The sequence below is a fragment of the Danio rerio genome, chromosome 24, assembly GCF_049306965.1.
Source record: "Danio rerio strain Tuebingen ecotype United States chromosome 24, GRCz12tu, whole genome shotgun sequence".
NCBI classification, from domain to species: Eukaryota; Metazoa; Chordata; class Actinopteri; order Cypriniformes; family Danionidae; genus Danio; species Danio rerio.
The window spans coordinates 16195044-16216073 of NC_133199.1; positions in this window are offsets into that span (position 1 = coordinate 16195044).

Genomic DNA, 21030 nt, shown 5'->3' on the forward strand with positions numbered 1-21030 from the left:
TGTTCTGTTTATTCACTTTGAGCTGATAAACTTGTAATCAAGGGCCTGCTTAATGCATAAATCTAAATATGGTTCATATTTGGCCATTCTAGCAAAATAAGTCTAGTGACATAAGTTCTGGATTCCATCACAGCTTTTGTTGCCCAAAAAACTCCCAACAGTCTGTCTGGCCAATGTGTAATTTAAAGCAACTAACGATAACCTGTTTGTTCAATATCAGTACCCAGCAGGCACAGGACGCCAACATGACATCAGACTGACATTGTACCTTAACGTCATAGCATTTTGTTTGGAAATTAAATCTGTTTGACATCAGAACCCAACGTCAGGTTGACGCCAATATCCAACCTAAAATCAACCAAATATCAACGTCTAATGATATTACAGCTTGACCTTGTGCGAACATTAACTGACAAATAAATGTCAGTATTTGACGTCAATATGACATTGGTTTAAGATGTTGGCTCAAAATTGGATTTTGGTCACTTTCTGACACAACCTAAAATCATTTGCCATTGTTATTCAACCTCAAAATAACTTTGTCCCTGGAGTTAGCTAGACATTGAATTTTGGTAACCTGACATCACAATCTAATTCAAACCTAATATTAATGTCTAATGACATTGTGTTCCTGCTGGGTAAGTTCACAGTACTCATTAATATTAATTTGTAAGTTTGAGGTCCATTTTACCAGCATGGACCACGCCACACTTTGAACTAGACTCTTTTGTAGGGATGTAGGGATGAAAGAGAACAGTGGGATGAAGGGGAAGGGAAGTCAGAGTATAAAAAGTGAACAGATAGGTAGGTCGTTTGGGCGTTCTGCAATGATGCACAGAAACTCAGAGTGGGACACCCTGGTTTAACCTAGGAGAAGAGAGGTTTATAGGATTGTTAATGGAAAGCAATGAAATAGAGGGAGGGATGTTCGATAGAAGAAGAAGAACAGTGCTAGAGGGCTTAAATCATTTTTAAGGAGTAGGTGATTTGTTAGGGAGACAAAGTGAGATGTGGTTGTGCTGCCGAACCTTTGTTAACATGTGAAATTAAATGAACACATTGGTATTATTAAGGAGAACAAATAATCAGTGCAAATTAATCCAGTGAAAATGATTGATTTTGTTTTAGTATTCTTTAATCAAAGTTAGAGCATTTGCTTCACGTTTAGATTGGAGGTCCCCTGTTAGTGTCAGCCACAGTATTATTTAAACATTCCCCTTTGATTTGGCTTCAAATGAATGATGCACAGGAGAAAGCCCTGCCCCCTACTCAATATTTTGCTTTTGTTGGAAGTACATCAATTCACTAAAAAAAAGTTTCAGTGACTTCCGATTCATGCAAACTTTAAATGGTTTAAGGCAAATATTTGCCTCAAATGGTTTGAGTTCCCTTAAAAACAAATAGTAAAAATAATTAAAACAGATAAAAACTGACTTAAATGTGTTAAAACAGGTTATAACAGAATGAAAAAGAAAAGAAAGACATAATAGTGCGATCTGTCGGATGTAGCACAGTGCTCAGTAAAGGCACAGTAAACATGTGTATTCAGTCTTGATTTGAATGTGCCTAATGTTGGAGCACATCTGATCATTCCTGGAAGCTGATTCCAGCCGCTTGGGGCGTAGTTGCTGAAAGCCGATTCACCCTGTTTTGACTGAACCTTGGGAATTTCCAGTTTATATGGTCCTAAAGATCTGAGTGATCTGTTAGGTTTGTATTCAGTGAGCATATCTGTAATGTGTTAAGGTCCTAGGCCATTTAGTGATTTATAGACAAGTAATAGTACTTTAAAGTATACTCTGAAACTGGGAGCCAGTAAAGACCTGAGGACAATTGTGATGTGCTCTGATTTCCTGGTTCTGGTCAGAATCCTGGCAGCAGTGTTTTGGTTGATCTACAAGTGTCTGATTGTTTTTTGGGAAGGCCAGCAAGGAGTCCATTACAGTAATCCACTCTGCTGATGATAAAAGCATGAACTTGTTTCTTACTGGAAACAAAGCATCTGATTCTTGCAATGTTTTGAGATGATAGTATGCTGATTTACTTACTGCTTCGACATGATTACTGAAACTCAGATCTGACTCCAGAATAACATCAAGATTCTTGACCTTACTTTTTTGTTTGACCTTTAGAGCCAAGGTCATTCACCTTGAAAACCTCAAATCTGTACTCAAATGCAATGACTTCAGTTTTCTCTTTGTTTAACTGAAGAAAGTTTTGGCAATGTTAAACAATATACTGTATGGACCCTTTTTGTTAACAGGTAGCAAAGCGGATAACGATAGTGCCTTTAATTGTTCTGCATTAGACCAATGAATCAATCCAGCATGCTCTGTGTTCATATGTAATTTTAGAGGCTCACAGGTGCCTTTACATATAATCCGGACTTCAGAAGAGACAATAGTGAAATGGATTCACTTCATATAACTGAGAATGTCCAGAAAAAGTGTGCAAAAACTCTGTGCAAAACATTTTGTTGTGCCAGACAGCTTTACAAACTTTGACAATACAAATCTGCACTAGCATCAAAAACGCATTTAAAGTATGTAGATGTACGTAACATTTTCCCAAAAGACATAAGTAATGTTTATATAAAATTGTTTGTTTTGTTTGGTTTGTTTGGTTTGTTATCTAACACCATCTTCAGTTTACTTGCATTAAGAGCATTTGCTATATATGTAGATGTTTCTTTGAATAGTTTTAATGGCTGGCTTCAGAGTCAAAAAAATTCTACACAATGATTATGCACGCACAGTACCAATAGGAAATGTAATCCAAGTAAGTTACAGACTTTTAATTAAGACGATAAAAATCAAATGTAAACTTTAAACTTCTACTAATTATTAAATGAGATAAATCAGATTTGTTTAGGTAGACAAACAAATGTACAGAGATTGGTCCTGTCACAAATGGCACTATAAAAGTTTATGGTCCTTCTTTGAGCCGATACACTAATGATAAGATACCAGTTTAAGAGTGGGCTCTAAGTCTGCTGTAAAGCTGGATCTAGTGCTGACTAAGCAGAATTGTACACTGGGGCAGTTTCCAGCCACAAAGCATCCCTTTAAAGCCAAAATGATGAATGGGACCGGTCATGAGGGGCCATTGTCCTGCAGAGTTCAGGTCCGACTTACCTAAACAAACCTGTCTAGAAGTTTCTAGTATGCAGAGTAAACTGCTTCAGGCATGCTTTATAAGGGTGACAGCTAAATTTTGCAGGACAGCGGCCTTCCAGGAGCCGGATTTCACAAACAGCATGTGCATATGTTTTTTTTTTTTTAGTCGACAGGACGTGCACATAAAGTGTGATATTTTTCACATAATCCTTTAGATACTCCAAGACCAGGATTAGGAACTCGTAGAGACTCCAGAATCAAAGCATCATAAAGAAACATCTGTCTTGCTTATCTTTAGGGAGGAGCCAAGGCTGGTCTTGCCCTTGAAGAGAGGGAAACTCCAATCAGACAGACTGTTATAAGACGAAAGAGAACAGAGCAGGAGGAAGGGAGGATTTTGGCCTGAGGTATAAGGTAAATATCGTCCCACACAGCTCAATGTGGAGTGGCAGTGATCCCGGTCTCTGGACGGGTGGGGTGAATGGAAACTTCCAAGGTGCTTTAACTTGCCAGTCCATCTTTGCACACAGAGTGTCGTGCAGGAGAAAGACAGACACTTGCAGTGGGCAGAGAATCCAGTTTCCATGGACACGCATCATATACACTACTGAGTGCTTCACAAGATCCCTAGAAATATTGCCTCTTGTGGCTCTGACTGTTGTCTGTCATTGACTCACCATAGACTCACTTTTCAACAGCCTTCTCCATTGCTATTCTCAGAATATGATGTCAGGTGTTTAAGTTACACTTTTCATACCTCAACTGTGAAATCTGTCGTTAGGCCAAACCACTGCTCTGACATTCTGCCCAAGCGGTTCTGTAAATGTACCAAGACCAAAGGGTGATTAGTATCACACTGAGGTCATTTGATTGACCTTGCCACCACTTGGCTTGCATACAGGCAGCCTGTTTTTGGCAAATCAGGCAGCCAGTGCCATGGGTACAGTGCCATTAATGTGCACTAAGCACTATACTAAACTAAGAGGGACAACTGGTGTAGGATTACCTTTAAAAATATATATGTCCTAGTGGGCATTGTGGCGACACCTTGCTGCAGGCATCACATATTTGAAGCCCAATTTGAGGACTTTTTACAGTCCTCCCCTCTCTCCAACTTCCTGTCAACATACTTTATATTATAATAAAGGCAACAATGCCAAAAAAAACTGCAAATTGACATAAATATTTACTCTAATCATATGAAAATAATGAAAAACCATACATTCTATGTTTAATTACTCAAATTTTACATACCTTTTTTGTTTTTAACTGTCTACCACATTCATAATAGTGACCCTGCACATTACTGCTTTGACATGGCTATTTAAACTCATATCTGACACCAGAATACCACCAACATTCTTGACCTTACTTTTTGTTGCTTGACCCTTAGAGCATTGGCATTACTCATTTTCAAATGTTTATTCAACACAGCAGTTTGTAATTTTTTGATTTAGTTGCTAAATTCTCTATATTTTATAATATAATTCATACATTTTAGTATGATTTATTCGTCCCCCAATGAGGGGTAGGGTTAGAGGTGAATTTGGAGACATGCCTTCTTTTAAAAACTGTACATTTTCACACGAATCAGGTCATAGTTTGTACTAATTAGCCAATTTTCTAACAATAAAATTAAGTAAAATAGTTATGTTTTCTTGTGAGATTGAGCTATAGCAGAGATGCCCAAACTAGGACCTGTGGGTCAAAGTTTGATTTGCCCCAATCAAATGAGAAGTAGTTGCCATGTAGATGCAATGTAACTTAAATTCAACAAATGGACCATCAAAAAAAAAGTGTGACCAAAGATTATACTGGATTGGTTAATATGATTTATGTCTTATTTTAGAGGCTGCATCCTCTGAAGGATGTATTTAAAATCGCGGCACAACAAAGGCTGTTACAATAAAAAAATTAGAAGGCTTCTTCAAATGCAGCCTCAAAATATGTCCTTCGTTTCCCAGGTAATGAAGGACACAACTGGTGGATCCTTCGCGGCCTCAAACATTCCAAGATTCATTGTACGCTGATAACACAGGATGCTTTTAAAAGAAAACTCTGGATTAATTGTATAAATTAGGTTTTATTTTACTTGGATATCTAAACACGTTTAAAAACTAAAACAGCATGACATGTCTTACTAAAGAGTGATTTTATGGACAGCTTCTGTAACTTTGCTTTGCCATCAGATCGCTTAAAATAAATTTTTTAAATCACTTATAAAATTCATTACAATTTTTATTACAGCTTATTAACGGCAGCTGTTACGGTTGTTAAGTAATGAGATCCTCTCTATGTCCTCTGTAGGCTAGATCGTCTCATTTGAAAACACTCTATTTGGTACTCGTTCGGAGAGTGCAGTGTCTGAAATGAGACCAACCCAGGGTCATTCTGAAAACGTATCTCTATATATATATTTCTAGATGCCGCGTGACACATCCCAGAAGGTACGTATTTTTGCAGTTTTTGTTTTCGTAAATCCACAAGAGGCCGTTGTGTACACTTTGTCAGATCTCAGATTTCTCTTGCGAGTGCCATTCGCGCCTGCTGTTCTCACAAAAACCCACCAGAGGGCTGCTGTTGACTTACTGTTTGACTGACTGAATGACTGACCAACCAACTGACTGACCCACCCTCCTCCTTCCCTAGAACCAACCAATTTTATCTATTGATCTAAATAACCCAGTTGCCTAAACTCAACCAACAATTTTTAAACGCAGTCTAGAAAAAGAAAAGCTCTCGTCTGATTTTTACCACGTTTTCAGATTTTATCACATTATTAACCTGTTATTTACTTGTTTAATTACTATTTTATTTTTTGGATTCTGTTTTTGTCCTACCCACTTCCTGGAACCGTTCTTCACCAGACTCGAACCCTGTTGTCGCGGTCAACTTCTCTCTGCATCTCAAGTCCGCCGACGTATATGACGAGCTAACCGGACATACTTGTTTCAGTGAGAAAGCTATTCCGATAGAGGTAAGCGTTCAGCTGGTATGTGCGAAAAGGAATGGCATCATACTGTCCCGTAACGTTCGTTTAAAAAATTAAATTTAGCCATGCATACTTCTGGCTACATAATTCGTGGTCTCCAGAAACGTATACAGGACTACGTTTTCAGAATGAGCCTATTGCAATGAGACACAGCTTCAAAGTGATGTTCTCTATTTCTTTTTATATATTATGAAATAAATCAGGAAATTACCCAAGGCGACTTTAATGTAAAATAGTTTGATATATTTATCTTTGGCCCATGGCTATCAATGATTTAAAATTTTTGGCCCTTCATACAAAAAAGTTTGGGCACCCCTGGGCTATAGTGAGTGTTCCTAAAAACGTCAAACAAAAATGTTTTTCAGTCCCATTGGTGTTATTTCAAACTCTCTTCAGACTTGAGCAGACAGACAACGTCTTTTAAATGCTCTGACCCATCAAATGTCATTCTCAGAAAACAGCCAGTCTTCCCGAAATGTCTTTCAGGTCCTGTTTTAACAGTATTTACTAATCGGGCTGCTTGGATCCTGAACTGTTGACATGAGTGTTAAAATGCCCCCCCTACAAGTTTGAACATCGTAACGTTGTGATAAAAGCTGCTACAATCTCCCAGCTGTACATGTGCTGCTCAAATGTTTAAACAAGGCTGCAGAAATACAAGGCCAGCGCAGAGCCCAGTCACTGTGCACTGTAAAGCCTACTGACTGATATCATCCTAGCCAAGCAAAGCATACCAGCTCATTTTACACCCTTAATTAATTTTCTCAATGTGCTGAAATGAACTTGTTGCCTCCAGTGCAAAAAGGCACCGTTTCGGTTTGGACTGCATGATCCCGCCTCATTGTTTTAAAATACCAGCTCCTTTTTTTTTCTGTGCTGTGAAAATTACATGTTACATAAAGCCAATATTTGGGACCACACATTAATGTTGGTGGATTTTCTGGCTTTTGTCCTTTTTTGTTGACATGAGTCAAAATTCTTAACATAACTACAGCTGGGAATTGGAAAGCTTTGCTCCAAACTGTCACAAGAATTGAAATATGACATACTTTAAATGTCTAGAAGTCTCAAAAATGAAGCTATTACTATATGCTTTCCCTTTTAATTGAGATGGTTTATGGGCGCAGCAGAAATCTTAAGGACATTCAGTTTTGAACTCAATTGTTTATGACCCATTATATGAGCTTTGAATTCCATATAACTAAACACAGAACTGCTGGAAAATGACCCAGTATGAGTTTATAGCATTATCATATCACTTGATTTCAGATTTATTTGTAAGTCTCTATTTATAAATATGTATAAATAATGTTAACAATGTTCTAAAACTGTATTGTTTTTAAAACTGTAATAATAATATAAAAATACAACAGTTCTGTCTGGTTCTTGAATCTGATGGCTAATAGGTGCAAAATTCCTGTAATAACAACACTTGTACAGCCTCCTCAACCTTGTGTATTATTCCGTCCACTTAGAGTGAAAGCAGATCAATAAACTCACCACAGTTTGACAAATATTGCTGTTGTTGGACAACATAATGACAACATAATGTACTCTTGAGGCGTTTTTGGGCGAGAATGTAGTTGTTTAGATTGCATCTATGCACTTTATTTATAAGTATAGTGTCTATTTTAAATATTTATAATTTCTGAGATACAGCACGTTGGTATTTTTCAGTCTGTCATACTAAGCAGAGCAAAAACGGCTGATGTTGTCAATTCACAAGAACGTAACAGAGACCACATAACAAGCCCTTAGAGGAAAAAAAACTGTGTAATTTTTAACTACAGCCAATCAAATCATTAATAAACAGGTAAGTGGCATTTTAAGTCAATCTCTTTCTTTCGTATGCTGTAATGCTGTATTTATACCATAGTAAATGTAGTGTATTGAGTGTGAGATAGGTTTCACATATCAGGAATGTGTGCATTTTGTGTTGGCCACTCTTTGTATAACCCTGTGTTACTTTTTTGTATCTGTTTGTTTTTAATGAGTCTCCTGTTTTTGTTACTGCAGACTAGTTCAGTAAACAAAGAAAGAAGAAATGCTTGCATGTGTTTAGCGTTTTTACTTATCGCAAACACAACAGTAATCTGGTAGTGTTTGTGTTGCTTTGGCTTTTTTGGGGATAATTATTTTGATATCCTGATTGCGACAGAGAAATATTTTGAAATCTTGGTAGACTGATGGCATTTCCTGCTGTTCAGCCTTATAATCTTAAAATGTGAGCAAAATCACCTGTTTTGTCATCACTTTAGACATTGTGCTAGAGAATCATTCAAATACTAGCTCTAAAATGACGTTTGTGAAGTAGAAACAGTTTCTGCTGTTCTGACATCAGCTGCAGATGTAAGTGAATGACAGAAGAAAGTAGTCCCTCATACAAAAGGATTTTGAGATTCTGTGTTTGATTTTCTTTTTTATATACACTATTATGCCGTTGAACTGTTGCATAAAAGCAATATCACATGAAGAGCAGTGCAATATTGCTGTAAATCATCATTGGTGGGACACTGAGGCACTCAGCCGCACGTCTCCCACCACTCCCATATTACAGTCATATTGACTGCAGAGTGTCATATTGCTCATATAACCATAAATACTTCGTAATATCATTCGAAAATATGATTAAATGTTATAATACTATTTTGATGTATATTATGTACCATATGTATTGTTGTATATTAGTTCACTACATGCAATATTATTTTGAACCAAAAATTTAACATAATAATAATGTTGGTGAGTGACGCAGTGGCGCAGTAGGTATTGCTGTCGCCTTACAGCAAGAAGGTTGCTGCTGCTTCCCCCACAGTCCGAAGACATACGGTACAGGTTAATTGGGTAGGCTAAATTGTCAGAAGTGTATAAATGTGAATGAGTGTGTATGGATGTTTCCCAGACATGCATTGCAGCTGGAAGGACTGCGTAAAAAAACATGTGCTGGATTAGTTGGGAGATCATTCTGCTGTGGCGACCCCTGATTAATAAAGGGACTAAGCCGAAAAGAAAAGGAATGAATGAATAATGTTGGTTGTGGATTTAAAAAATAATGTAATGCATCATAAATATTTTATACATGCCATATGAATAAAAACACTGAGTGGCAGGAAAATTACTGTTAGTTTGTGTATTTGTATAATTATAAGTGTGTTATTTTACTGTATAATTCATATTGTGTGTAAAATACTGTAATATTGTGTTAAAAAAAAACTTAGCACTATCGCCTCACAGCAAGAAGGTCACTGGTTCGAGTCCTGGCTGGGCCAGTTGGCATTTCTTTGTGGAGTTTAAATGTCCTCCCCGTTTTCACATGGGTTTCCTCAGGGTGCTTCGGTTTCCCCCCACAGTCCAGAGCCATGCGTTAAAGGTGAATTGAATAAACTATATAGTGCGTAGTGTATTATTGTGTGTGTGTGTGTGTGTGTGTGTGTATGTAAATGAGAGTGTATGGGTGTTTCCCAGTACTGGGTAATGGCTGGAAGGGAATCCACTGCGTAAAAGCAATGCAATCTCATGGCAATTCGTAACTTTTGATTTGGTGGCTAATTTGTATGAATTCATATGATCTAATTCGTACAATTTAGTGTGATTTGCCCATCACCCAATGACAGTTGGGGTTAGGGGAGGGTGCCACGCCTCCTTTTTAAAATTTTTAAAAACTGAACTGTTCTCCTCTGAAAGCCGAATATAAATGAATGAATAAATTTACAGTAATAACATTTAAATAACAATATAATAATAATAATAATAATAATAATAATATAATTATGCGTTATAATACAACATAAATATTTGTAAATATATCCATCAGAGTCCAATAAAATCTGTTTATTATCTGTCTATTTTTAAAAGGTCACAAAATTATAGTGTTAAAAATGTGCGTATTCTTCAAGTGAAAATAAAAAGGATGTCATAGAGGTAAGAAGCACTGGATTAGAGGATCTGACTGTGTGTTATCGTGTTATTTGAGAGATTGTGAGTTCAATGATGGACATTCTTCTCTCAAATGCTCTCCAATGGCTTCTTTGAGGCAAGCCAGTGCTTCTGCTCTCATGCTCTGGCTGGGGCTCTGTGTCTCCTCTCACCGGCCTGTGAATACTCATGTGTTTGCTACACAAATATGCCAAGACCATCAGTGTCCAGCAGCTTTGATCTATAGTGGCTCAGGCCATCTCAGGCCCTGGGTACATACTTAAACATGCAAATGTGAACTCAACGTCCAAATCAATACAACTAAGTCTGAAGTTGAAAGACATTGATGAACCATATACTTCATTAAATGGTTAGTTCAATCAACATTTTAAATTCGATTAATTAATTACTTACCCTCCAGTCTTTCCTAATCCCTGACACTTTTGTTTATCTTCGTGTGATAGAATAGGTGGAGTGACTGACAGTATCACCCACCAATCAGCTGGCACCCTGCTATTAAAACTTGAAAGATTTGCCCTCACAGCACGTCATGTCTGACTTCAGGTCTCATGCATCACTTCCGTTGTTTTGGCCTCTGGTTGGCAGTGTTTGCATGTAAGTGTGTTTTTAGCTTTTGGAACATTTGGAACAAAAATGAAGATATTTTAGATGAAATCCGGGAGCTCTCTTCTTCTCTGATCCGCCACAGATGGCAAGGGTTATGAGACATTCAAAGTACAAAAACGGAAACAAAATGTTAAAACATTTGATGTGAATTCAACTGTTATTTTATGAAGCCCCAAGAACACTTTTGTACACCAAAACAAAACTGAAAATGATTTTGTACGCCAGTGTTTTTACTCCCCTGTTATGTCAGGATAGGCCAGGGGTGTCCACACTCGGTCCTGGAGGGCCGGTGTCCTGAAGAGTTTAGCTCCAACCCTAATCAAACATACCTGAACCAGCTAATCAAGCTCTTACTAGATATACAAAAAACTTTCTGGCAGGTGTGTTTAAGCAAGTTGGAGCTAAAACTAGCAAGACACCGGCCCTCCAGGACTAAGTTTGGCGTAGGCAATCGATTTTCAGTAAAATTTTACTACATGTAAATTATTTAGTATTCAATTCAATTGATTTATAAAGCACATTAAAACAACACAGTCGATCAAAGTGCTGACAACAGAGAGTAGAACAAACTTTAAAATACAAATAAATAAACATAAAATGTCAATGTCACGCTGTGCTAAAAGCCAAATTGAACAAGTAGGTTTTAAAAAGAGATTTAAAAACAGTAATGGAAGAGGCTTGTATAATATACAACGACAACTCATTCCACAATTTTGGTGCAGCTACAGCAAAAGCCCGATCCCCTCTGAGCTTTCGAATGGTCCTGGGTACACCCAGGAGGAGCTTATTGGCTGACCAGAGCGAACAAGAAGGTGTGTAAGGACAGAGAAGCTCAGAGAGTTAAAGGGGTGCAGTACCATTTAGACACTTAAAACAAATAAAAGTGACCCAAAATGGATCCTGAAATGCACGGGCAGCCAGTGAAGAGAAGATAAAATCGGGGTGATGTGCTGGTATTTGCGTGTGCCAGTTAAAAGACGTGCAGCTGCATTCTGATCAAGTTGCAGTTGAGAAATAGAAGACTGACACACCGCAAAATAAAGGGCATAGCAGTAGTCCAAGCGGGAGGTTATGAAAGCATGGATTACTTTTTTAAAGTGCTTGTGTGATAAAACATGCTTAATTTTGACCTGTTGTCTTAAGTGAAAGAAGCTAACGCAAACAATAGACCAAATATGGCTTTCAAACTTTAGTTCAGGATACATTTTAAAACCCAGGTCCACAATCTCTGGCTTTCAGAAAGTTTCAAAATTATTCAGGCATACAGAATTAACAACGTTGGAACTGGGACCAAACACCATCACTTGGTCTTAGAATCATTAAAATGGAGAAAACTCAGTGCCATCCAAGATTTAATGTCATTTATACATGAGTCCAGTGCATTTAGAGCAGGGATGGCCAACCCTGTTCCCGGAGAGCCACCTTCCTGCAGATTTCAGTTGCAACCCATATCAAACCCACCTGCCTGTAATAGACTGATTTCATGCGGCCGCCATTTTCAAAAGTGAAATCGAGGCTGCGGTGGGAAGAAACCCTGAAGTATCATTGGGAGTTACATAGGAATGTTGTGTAACTGGCTATATATCTTATCAGTGAAGATAAAGTGACACAAATTTATAATTTTTATCATTTATCAAGGTCCATTCTGAATGAATGGTGAATGTAAAAAGGGATATCAGAGCTCATTTTCAGCTAAGTTGAGGGAAATGGCACTAGTTAGCTAACGTTTTCTTTCCCAAAAACACATTTTAGATGCTATTTATCAAACTTGAGTTAATAAACTGATTCTTTCACTATCATAGGCTTATCACGATACTGAATTAAAAGAAAAACTGGCAATTTCGCGTTAACATTTAAGGCACTGTTGATGGCTTTCTTAAAACAGCACTGATTTGCCATTGTGTTCACGTGTTCAACAGAAATGATTGTGATTGGCTGAGAAGGTCATCAGTTCACCCACCGCTGTATACTGAGCACAAACACAGATGTGCCGAGCGATCTGCTTGACGACTCGACTGATCTTGACGGCTGCTTCGCGCTCCAGCCAATGTATCTGTGTTTGCACTGGGTGAAGAGTAGTAAACTGAGAGCAAATCAAACACAGATACACGGAGACTGAAGCGAGAAGCCGTGATGATCAGTCGAGTCATCCGCGCTCAGCGGCGCGTCCATGTTAGCGGGTAATAGCCGGGTTTAAAACTTCATTACCAGGACAACACTATTACAGACAACAGGAGGGTGTGCTGCAGAGGTATGCAGTTTTTTATCACTCTCCGGGTTACATAGGCTGAACATCCACATACACATTCACACACACCCTCATATACTATGGACAATTTAGCCTACCCAATTAACCTGTACCACATGTCTTTGGATTGTGGGGGAAACCGGAGCACCAGGAGGAAACCCACACAAAGGCAGGGAGAACATGCAAACTCCATACAGAAACACCAACTGAGGTTCGAACCGGCGACACAGCGACCTTCTTGCTGTGAGGCGACAGCACTACCAACTGCGCCACTGCCTCGCCCCCCTTAAGAATTAACATAAGCAAAATATTTTTGAAGTATATTCATGTTTTTTTAAAATAAATTCATGTGTATATACCTGGGTGATTAGGAAGTGGAAATTGTTCAACACTGACCTCCAGTTTCACTGGAGCATAAATACAGTATGTGTTAATAATATGTTAATAAAGGCCAAACTCACTCATCATTCATCACAATGGGTTAAACCAAAAAACAGTGCTGTGATTTGAGGCAGAATGTTATTGAGCTTCACAAAATGGGTAGTGGCTTAAGCAAAAACACTGAAAATGGCCATTTCCACCATCAAGAAGTTCCACTCATGTGGAAGTGTTATGAATCACCCTGAAAGTTGATGCGTGTCTATCTTTCCCACCACACTGTTAGGAGAATGGTTTGAGTGGCCAAAAAATTTCCAAGAATCACATCTGGAGAATTGCAGAAGTTAGCTGGCCCTTGGGGTCAGAAAGTCTCCAAAACTACAATTTGACCACAAACTGTTGGAAACAAAATAGCTCTACTTTCATCCAAAAACAAACTCAAGTAGAGTTTTTGTAGGTATTATTTTGACTCAAAGATCAAAAGTTTAAACAATAAAAAGTCACTTACCAACCACAATTTACCAAGGGTCTCAATATCAGTGGAGGGTACAGACTAGGACATATTTTACTTTACTAGTATTTGTTTCTAGCAAATTAAATGCATTTTCTGTTACATTCTGTGCAGTGACCTTATGACCTGTTGACCCCTTTCCAAATGCACACTCAGCCATGTCCTCTTTTGAGTCCACATAATGGTAATGTATTGTTGACTGTGAGTGTGAGCTTGTCAAAACGATGTATAGTGGCCACAAAGAGGGCGCTCTTGTGCACCTTTCCGGATCCTACAATGACAAATGGGACAGCCTTTTGGACTTCACAGACATGTGTAAGCACTCTAGAAGATAGAGAGCTCAAATTATTTGCACCATTTGGCACAGGACCTTCTAAAAGTGACCTACATAATCTCTATCTGTATAACTTTGCAATTTTCGATGTTTTTATTACTTTATATATCAATATTTAAAAAAAAAAATGTAATAGGATTTTCATACTGTCAGCTGTACTATATTTGTAATTTTATTTTGTGCTTTTGTCTTTTTTAAAGATTTGTAATTATTTCAATTGCTTTAAACTAAGCACAAGCTTTCAGTTTTATCTAGTGTTTATGTTTTACTTGATTTCAGCTTTATTTTATTTACAAAATGAAAAAAACCAAAGTGCAAGGTTACAATTATATTGGGGGTCTCTCCTTACCACCACCAACAGAGGGCATGTTTAGATGGACATCCATTCATTCATTCATTTTCCTTCGACTTAGTCCCTTATTTATCTGAGGTTAACTATTACAGCATACGTTTAACGCAGCGGATGCCCTTCCAGGCAGGGAAACACACACACACACACACACACACACACACACACACACACACACACACTACAGCCTGTTTAGTTCATCCAATTCAGTTATAGCAAATGTCTTTGTTGGGTAAAGCAGAGCACACAGAGGAAATTCACAGGGAGAACATACAAACTCCACACAGAAATGCCAACTGACCCAGTCAAGACACGAACCAGCGACCTTCTTGCTGTGTGGCAACAGTGTTAATTTAAATATTATCAATAATATCACTTATTAATAATATCTAAATATTTATCTTATTCTGAATAAGACAATATTGTAACACTTTAGAATAACTATCCGTTATAACTAGTTAATAGACCATTAATAAACTGTTAGTTATGAAGTTATAAATGACTTGTAAACGTTGCCGTGAGATTGTGTTGTTCACTGTAGGCTCATTTTGCTAAAGAATAAAAGAACTAATCCGAAGCAAATGACTGAATGAATTATTAGTTTTGACAATATTCTTCAACGTGAAAGTGTGCTCGTTTTTGCGATTGTTTTAGAACTTCCGATTCATTTACCTATGGGAGAAATGACTAGGAATAATAAACGGCTGAAAATGGTCAAACTACTCGCTCTATAAACAAGTGTTTGCATGACGTTACAGACAAAATAGAATAATACACTAAGAAAATAGCAGTTTGCAACATCAAGCAGTAAAACGAGCTGTTTTAACTTGTAAAAATTAATGAAAGTGAATGAGACCGGTAGTCTCAAGCCAAAAAGATTCAAATGGCTGTGCATGGAGAATAAGGTGAATGCAGTTAGAAACACAACCAGTTAACGTCACATAAATAACTGGTGCTGATGAAAACTGACTAGGCTTCAGATTCGCTGTGACACATTATATTGATGACAGCTGACTGAAACAAGAATTTAAGTTGAGCGCATGCCTGAGAGGATGTACCTTTCCATACCTGTAGGCAGCAGTATCAGAAACTAGTGCTGCACACATACCAGCTATAAACAAAGCAGCATTTACATACCATTTTCAGTACTTCTTACTTGCCAGAGGGACTTGCTCATGCAAATATGTATGATAATGAGATAATTTATATGCAACAAAATGTTAGCTGACTTTTTTTGTGTTCCCTCGCATTGTTTGCTTAGTCTTGTCATAGCTGTGTTTGTTCTTGCACTCTGATTCGTAGCTGAACAGCCAATCAGAGCATTCTCCATATCCTTAATTGAGAAAAACTTCCTTTAAAGTGAGCCCAATGAAAAGCAACGTGTAATACAACAAAAGAGTTAGCCAGACAGACGTTCACTGATGATAAACAAATTGATAACAAACTGCCTTTAAACTGTATTGCTGAACATTTAACTTTTTATTTGTATAGACACATAGCTTCACTACATTCCTTCACTTTCTAATTCTTCTACGAGACAACATGAATGGTCCCAGATTTGTTGTTTGTCGTCCACTTGAGACACTTTAAAATATAAAACTAAAGATTTTTGTATCTTAATGCCCATCGTCATTTACAAATCATCAAAGTGTCCTACATTAAACAGATTGTTTCAAAATCAGCCTGAACTCTTCCATAACGGGGAAGATATTTGAAATGAAGTCTATGAACTGTGCAACTTATTTTGGCTGGGAAATCTGATAATACAGTCCACAAGGGTAATATTTATCCATTTTAATATTGCTCTCCATCACAGGAATAAATGTAATAGTCCTGGATGTGAAGGTATTCCAGAGGGCACATGGTTTGCTTCAATAAAGCAGTCACAGCATAGCTAAACTGAACTATAAAATACATACTTGTTTCATTCTTCTCACAAGGATTGATTTTAAACTGTAGTACAGCAAAACTAAAATTATCTTGTCATTATTTACTCATCTGCCGCTTGTTCCAAATTGGATTAAGTTTCTGTGTTTCTGTTAATCGCAAAAGAAGGTTGCTTCAATGATGTTGGAAAATGGCAGCCAACAATCTACTGGTTTTCCAACAATCTTCAGAATCTCTACTTTTGTATTCATCAAAAAAAAAAAAAAAAACAACTGGCAGATCTATCCCTTTAAGTAATGCTCAATGTGTCATAAATAGACTGTTTTAGATCATATAACAGTATGGTGCATCCTGGCATAAATATCTGAGTCAAGGGTGATTTTAAAATATAACGGCAAAATTTATAAGCATTCCTATTACCCCATTTCTATAAACAGACAAACAGATGAATAGAAGTTTTTGTCCATCCTTTAAAGCTTTGTCAGAATACACTGCTGTCACAACACAGTAAATTTGAGCATTTAAAACGTGCATTTCACACAGGCCTCAAAGAGTTGAGCTGCAGTGCGAGGTACAGTTCAAGCAAAGCCTGTGGTGTTTGCATTCTGACAGCATCCTCAAACACAGGCAAGTGCTAAAACAAGCCATTGAGGTGTTTGTGGCGTGGTAAACATGGTAACAGCCTGCTGTTTTTTTAAACAACAGTATTTAGGATTCTGGAAATTGATTTAAAGGGATAGATAAATGATCTGAATTGACATGGTTATGGGTTATTCTTTATACTTTTAAATAATTTCTCTAGTTTTACAACATGCAAAAACTCTGAAATGAATCAGTAAAAAAATCTAAAAATAGGGCTCAATCTATATAAATATGATAGAATTTATTTATTTACTCATTTCCTTTTAGCTTAGTCCCTTTATTCATCAGGGGTTGCCACAGTTGAATGAACCGCCAACATATTCAGCAAATGTTTTGTGCAGCGAATGCACTTCCAGCTGCAACCCAGTACTGGGGAACATCCATACACACTCATTCACACATGCACACACACATGCACACACACACACACACACACACACACACACACACACACACACACACACACACACACACACACACACACACACACACAGACACACACACACACACACACACACACACACTTTGGGCAATTTAGTTTATTCAATTCACCTGTAGTGCATGTCTTTGGACTGTGGGGTGAACCGGAGCACCGGGAGGAAACCCACGTGAACACGGGGAGAACATCCAAACTCCACACAAAAATGCCAACTGGCTCAACCAGGACTAGAGCCAGCAATCTTTCTGCTGTGAGGCGACCACTACTAACCACTGAGCCACTGAGTCGACCACGATAGAATTTATAAAGAGGAATTTTCCATTTCGATTTTTCACCAATATTTTGAATTTTAGTGTAAATGTCTACGGTCTGTTAAAAAAATCTACAACATGAACAGAATACCTATCCTTGAACTGCCACCTTATGGTGGAGGTGCCTGAATGATCATAGGATCTATGTTGTCAGGGGCTAAATGACCCTTTTAGGGTATCCCAAGGCAGGTCCTAAGTGACAGACCATACTAAGTGCAGTTCAAAAATTTTATTAGTAAAATAAAATTGAGGACTATGACATTGCTTTGACAACTGGGGTCCCAGCCTGGAGACAGGCTTTGAGTTGAGGCATGTATCCAAGCACCTGGTGGCCAGGTCTTTCCCCACGAAGCCCAGCTGAGCATAGCATGAAGAATAGACGTGGAATATTTCTCCTGTGGACGCACACCTTGCATAAGCAACTGCAAGAGGCTAGTGGTCGAAGAAACTGGCTCTTGGGGCATGGAACATCACTTCACATGGAGCCTTAACTTGTGTGGGAGGTTGAAAGGTACTTGTAGGAATGGATTTTACTCAAACTTAAATGTGTCCTGCAAGAAAACAACAATAACTCTGGGATCTGAACAAAAAGGCCCAGGATAGACACATTCTCGCTCTCTTTTCTGGACTTTCATTCCCTTCAGAAATTGATAAATACTCAAATGTGATTGGTAACAAGGTTTTGTTCAACATTTTTGATTATGTTGGATTAAATCCTAACACATAAGTAAATCTTTAAGCCATTTTAACAACTTTTAAAATTTTAACAAAGGCTAATGTGGGCATTGTGCAAAGGTTCAACTTTTCCATAATTAATACATCTTGCTGAAAAATCCAACTCTGGATGTGAATAAATGTTCCTGACATTGCAGAAACGTATTGTTAGGATTCCATAGTGAATACATTGCACAAAGTTAAAGGCAGTTCTATAAAATATTATAGTGTGCATATATTTTTTGGACAGGCAGTGTGTTAGCAAGTGGATCACCTGTGAGGAGGACACCATATAGAGTTTGTAACAAATACAGTATAATTAAAAAAGTTTTCTTGTTCTTGTTGTTTAAAACATTTACACATAAAGGTGAGTGTTTGGGTAAAGGCAGTCTACTGGAGGTTTTCCTAGAAGAAGTCATTGTGTGTTCCCAGAAAAGACCCTTATGCCAGAGCCTTTCAAGACACACATTTTAATTACTAAACACTACCCGGTAATAAGGTTAGCTGACATATTTTGGTTGTTAAGTGCAGATTTTGGTCTTGCTTGAGAAGATCTTGGTCTGAAAAGACAAATACAGTTTGATCGGGTCACAGCCAAAGATAATATCACAGTTTTTTGGCGAACATGAGCTTTTGTGTTTGGCAGGCGAGCATTGGTTTTCATGGGTCTATTACTATGATGTCTATCAGCCACTAATAATGCTAATGATCATGAGGGGCCTTCAGATCAAACACTCACAGCCATATTTAAAGCTCAGAACCCCGTGACCATGATATATATATATGTATGTATGTATGTATATATATATATATATATATATAGGTGCCATATACTGCATTGGTTTTATAAGTCAAATTGTTCTCTGATATCTACATAGTAGGTGTGGAGAGGTAAGCATGATCGAACACCCAATAAAGGGGGAAAGCATGCTCGGAGCCCGGCGGCTAATCAGCAGGCCAATTAGAAATAATAAGCAACACCTTTTATTCTAGTGATTGGGCCGGAGAGACACACGTCTTAAGGGGAACGGGAGGAACAGTCGGGAGAGAGAGAACCGAGCAACAACCGGTGCATTGGGAGCTGTCACCAACACATTGAAACTAAATAAAAATTGTCACTTACCTCAACACTGACCCTGTCTTCATCTTCCCACACAAAGATCCTTGTTACAGTAGGTAAATGGCTTAAGTTCAGAAAAATCTCCAGAAACATATGAGTTTTATATGCTCACTTGTTACTCCAAAAAATCCCCCTATAATCAGAAGTTCCACAATTGACTATATTTGGATTGGTTGTGAATATTAATGAGCTTTGATCTGACATGCAGTGCTCTCTCTCTCTCTCTTTCTCTCTCTCTCTCTCTCTCTCTCTCACACACACACACACACACACACACACACACACACACACACACACACGCACACACACACGAGAGAGGGCTCTCTAATGTAAACCCATCAGAGTAACATTAACTAATTTTTACTCACAAGATCTGTTGTGGATAAAAGATAAATTATAATTAAACTTGACAAAAGAGACCAATGGAGCTCTGTTGTGTTTTATTTTAAAATTATGTTAAAGAAAACACAGTCAGGAAATAATATCAACCTCTGCCTGAACAGATGACAGTTGACCTGAGTGATTTGACATGATTCAGCAGTCTGCATATGTTTGTTGAAACATACGCATACAATTTTACAATAAACATGATAAACTAATAAAAATTAAGTATATCTTATGCCTCTTCTGAGTGGAGCCATTGCTCATTGACACATAGTAAACAATCTGCTGCTCCTCTTTTCAAACTAAAAAGCCTCATCAGTGAGTTAAATATAAACTTTAAAAACAACTAAGGAAGGAAAATGATGATTGTTGTCTCAGAAAGAAACATTGTAGCTCATCAAACGCAGCCTGAGACGTGCATTTTAATGATGCCAGAGCTACAAACTGTTAGGCCTATAAATATTTGGACATGGACACGATTCTAACAATTTTGGCTCTATACATCAAAACAATGGATTTGAAATTAAACAACCAAGATGTCCTTTAACTGCAAACTGTCCGCTTTAATTTGAGGGTATTTACATCCAAATCAGGTGAACACTAGGAATTACAACAGTTTGCATGTGTGCCTCCCACTTGTTAAGGGTCCAAAAGTCATTGGACTATTGGCTTCTAAGCTGTTCCATGGCCAGGTGTGTGTTATTTTCTCATTATCCCAATTACAAAGAGCAGATAAAAGGTCCAGAGTTCATTTCAAGTGTGCTATTTCCATCTGTTACTGTCAACTGTCAAGATGAGATCCAAATAGCTGTCACTATCAGTCAAGTAAGCCATCATTAGGCTGAAAAAACAAAGCAGGCTGTAATTGACTGCAAAGGATGTGCAAACAAGTATTAAAAAGTGAAAGTTTGATTTATGATCATTATTCCATCCGAATACGTTTGGTCCCTTAACAAGTGGGAGGCACATATGCAAACTGTTGTAATTCCTACAGCGTTCACCTGATTTAGATGTAGCTGACAGCCATCTATCTATCTATCTATCTATCTATCTATCTATCTAT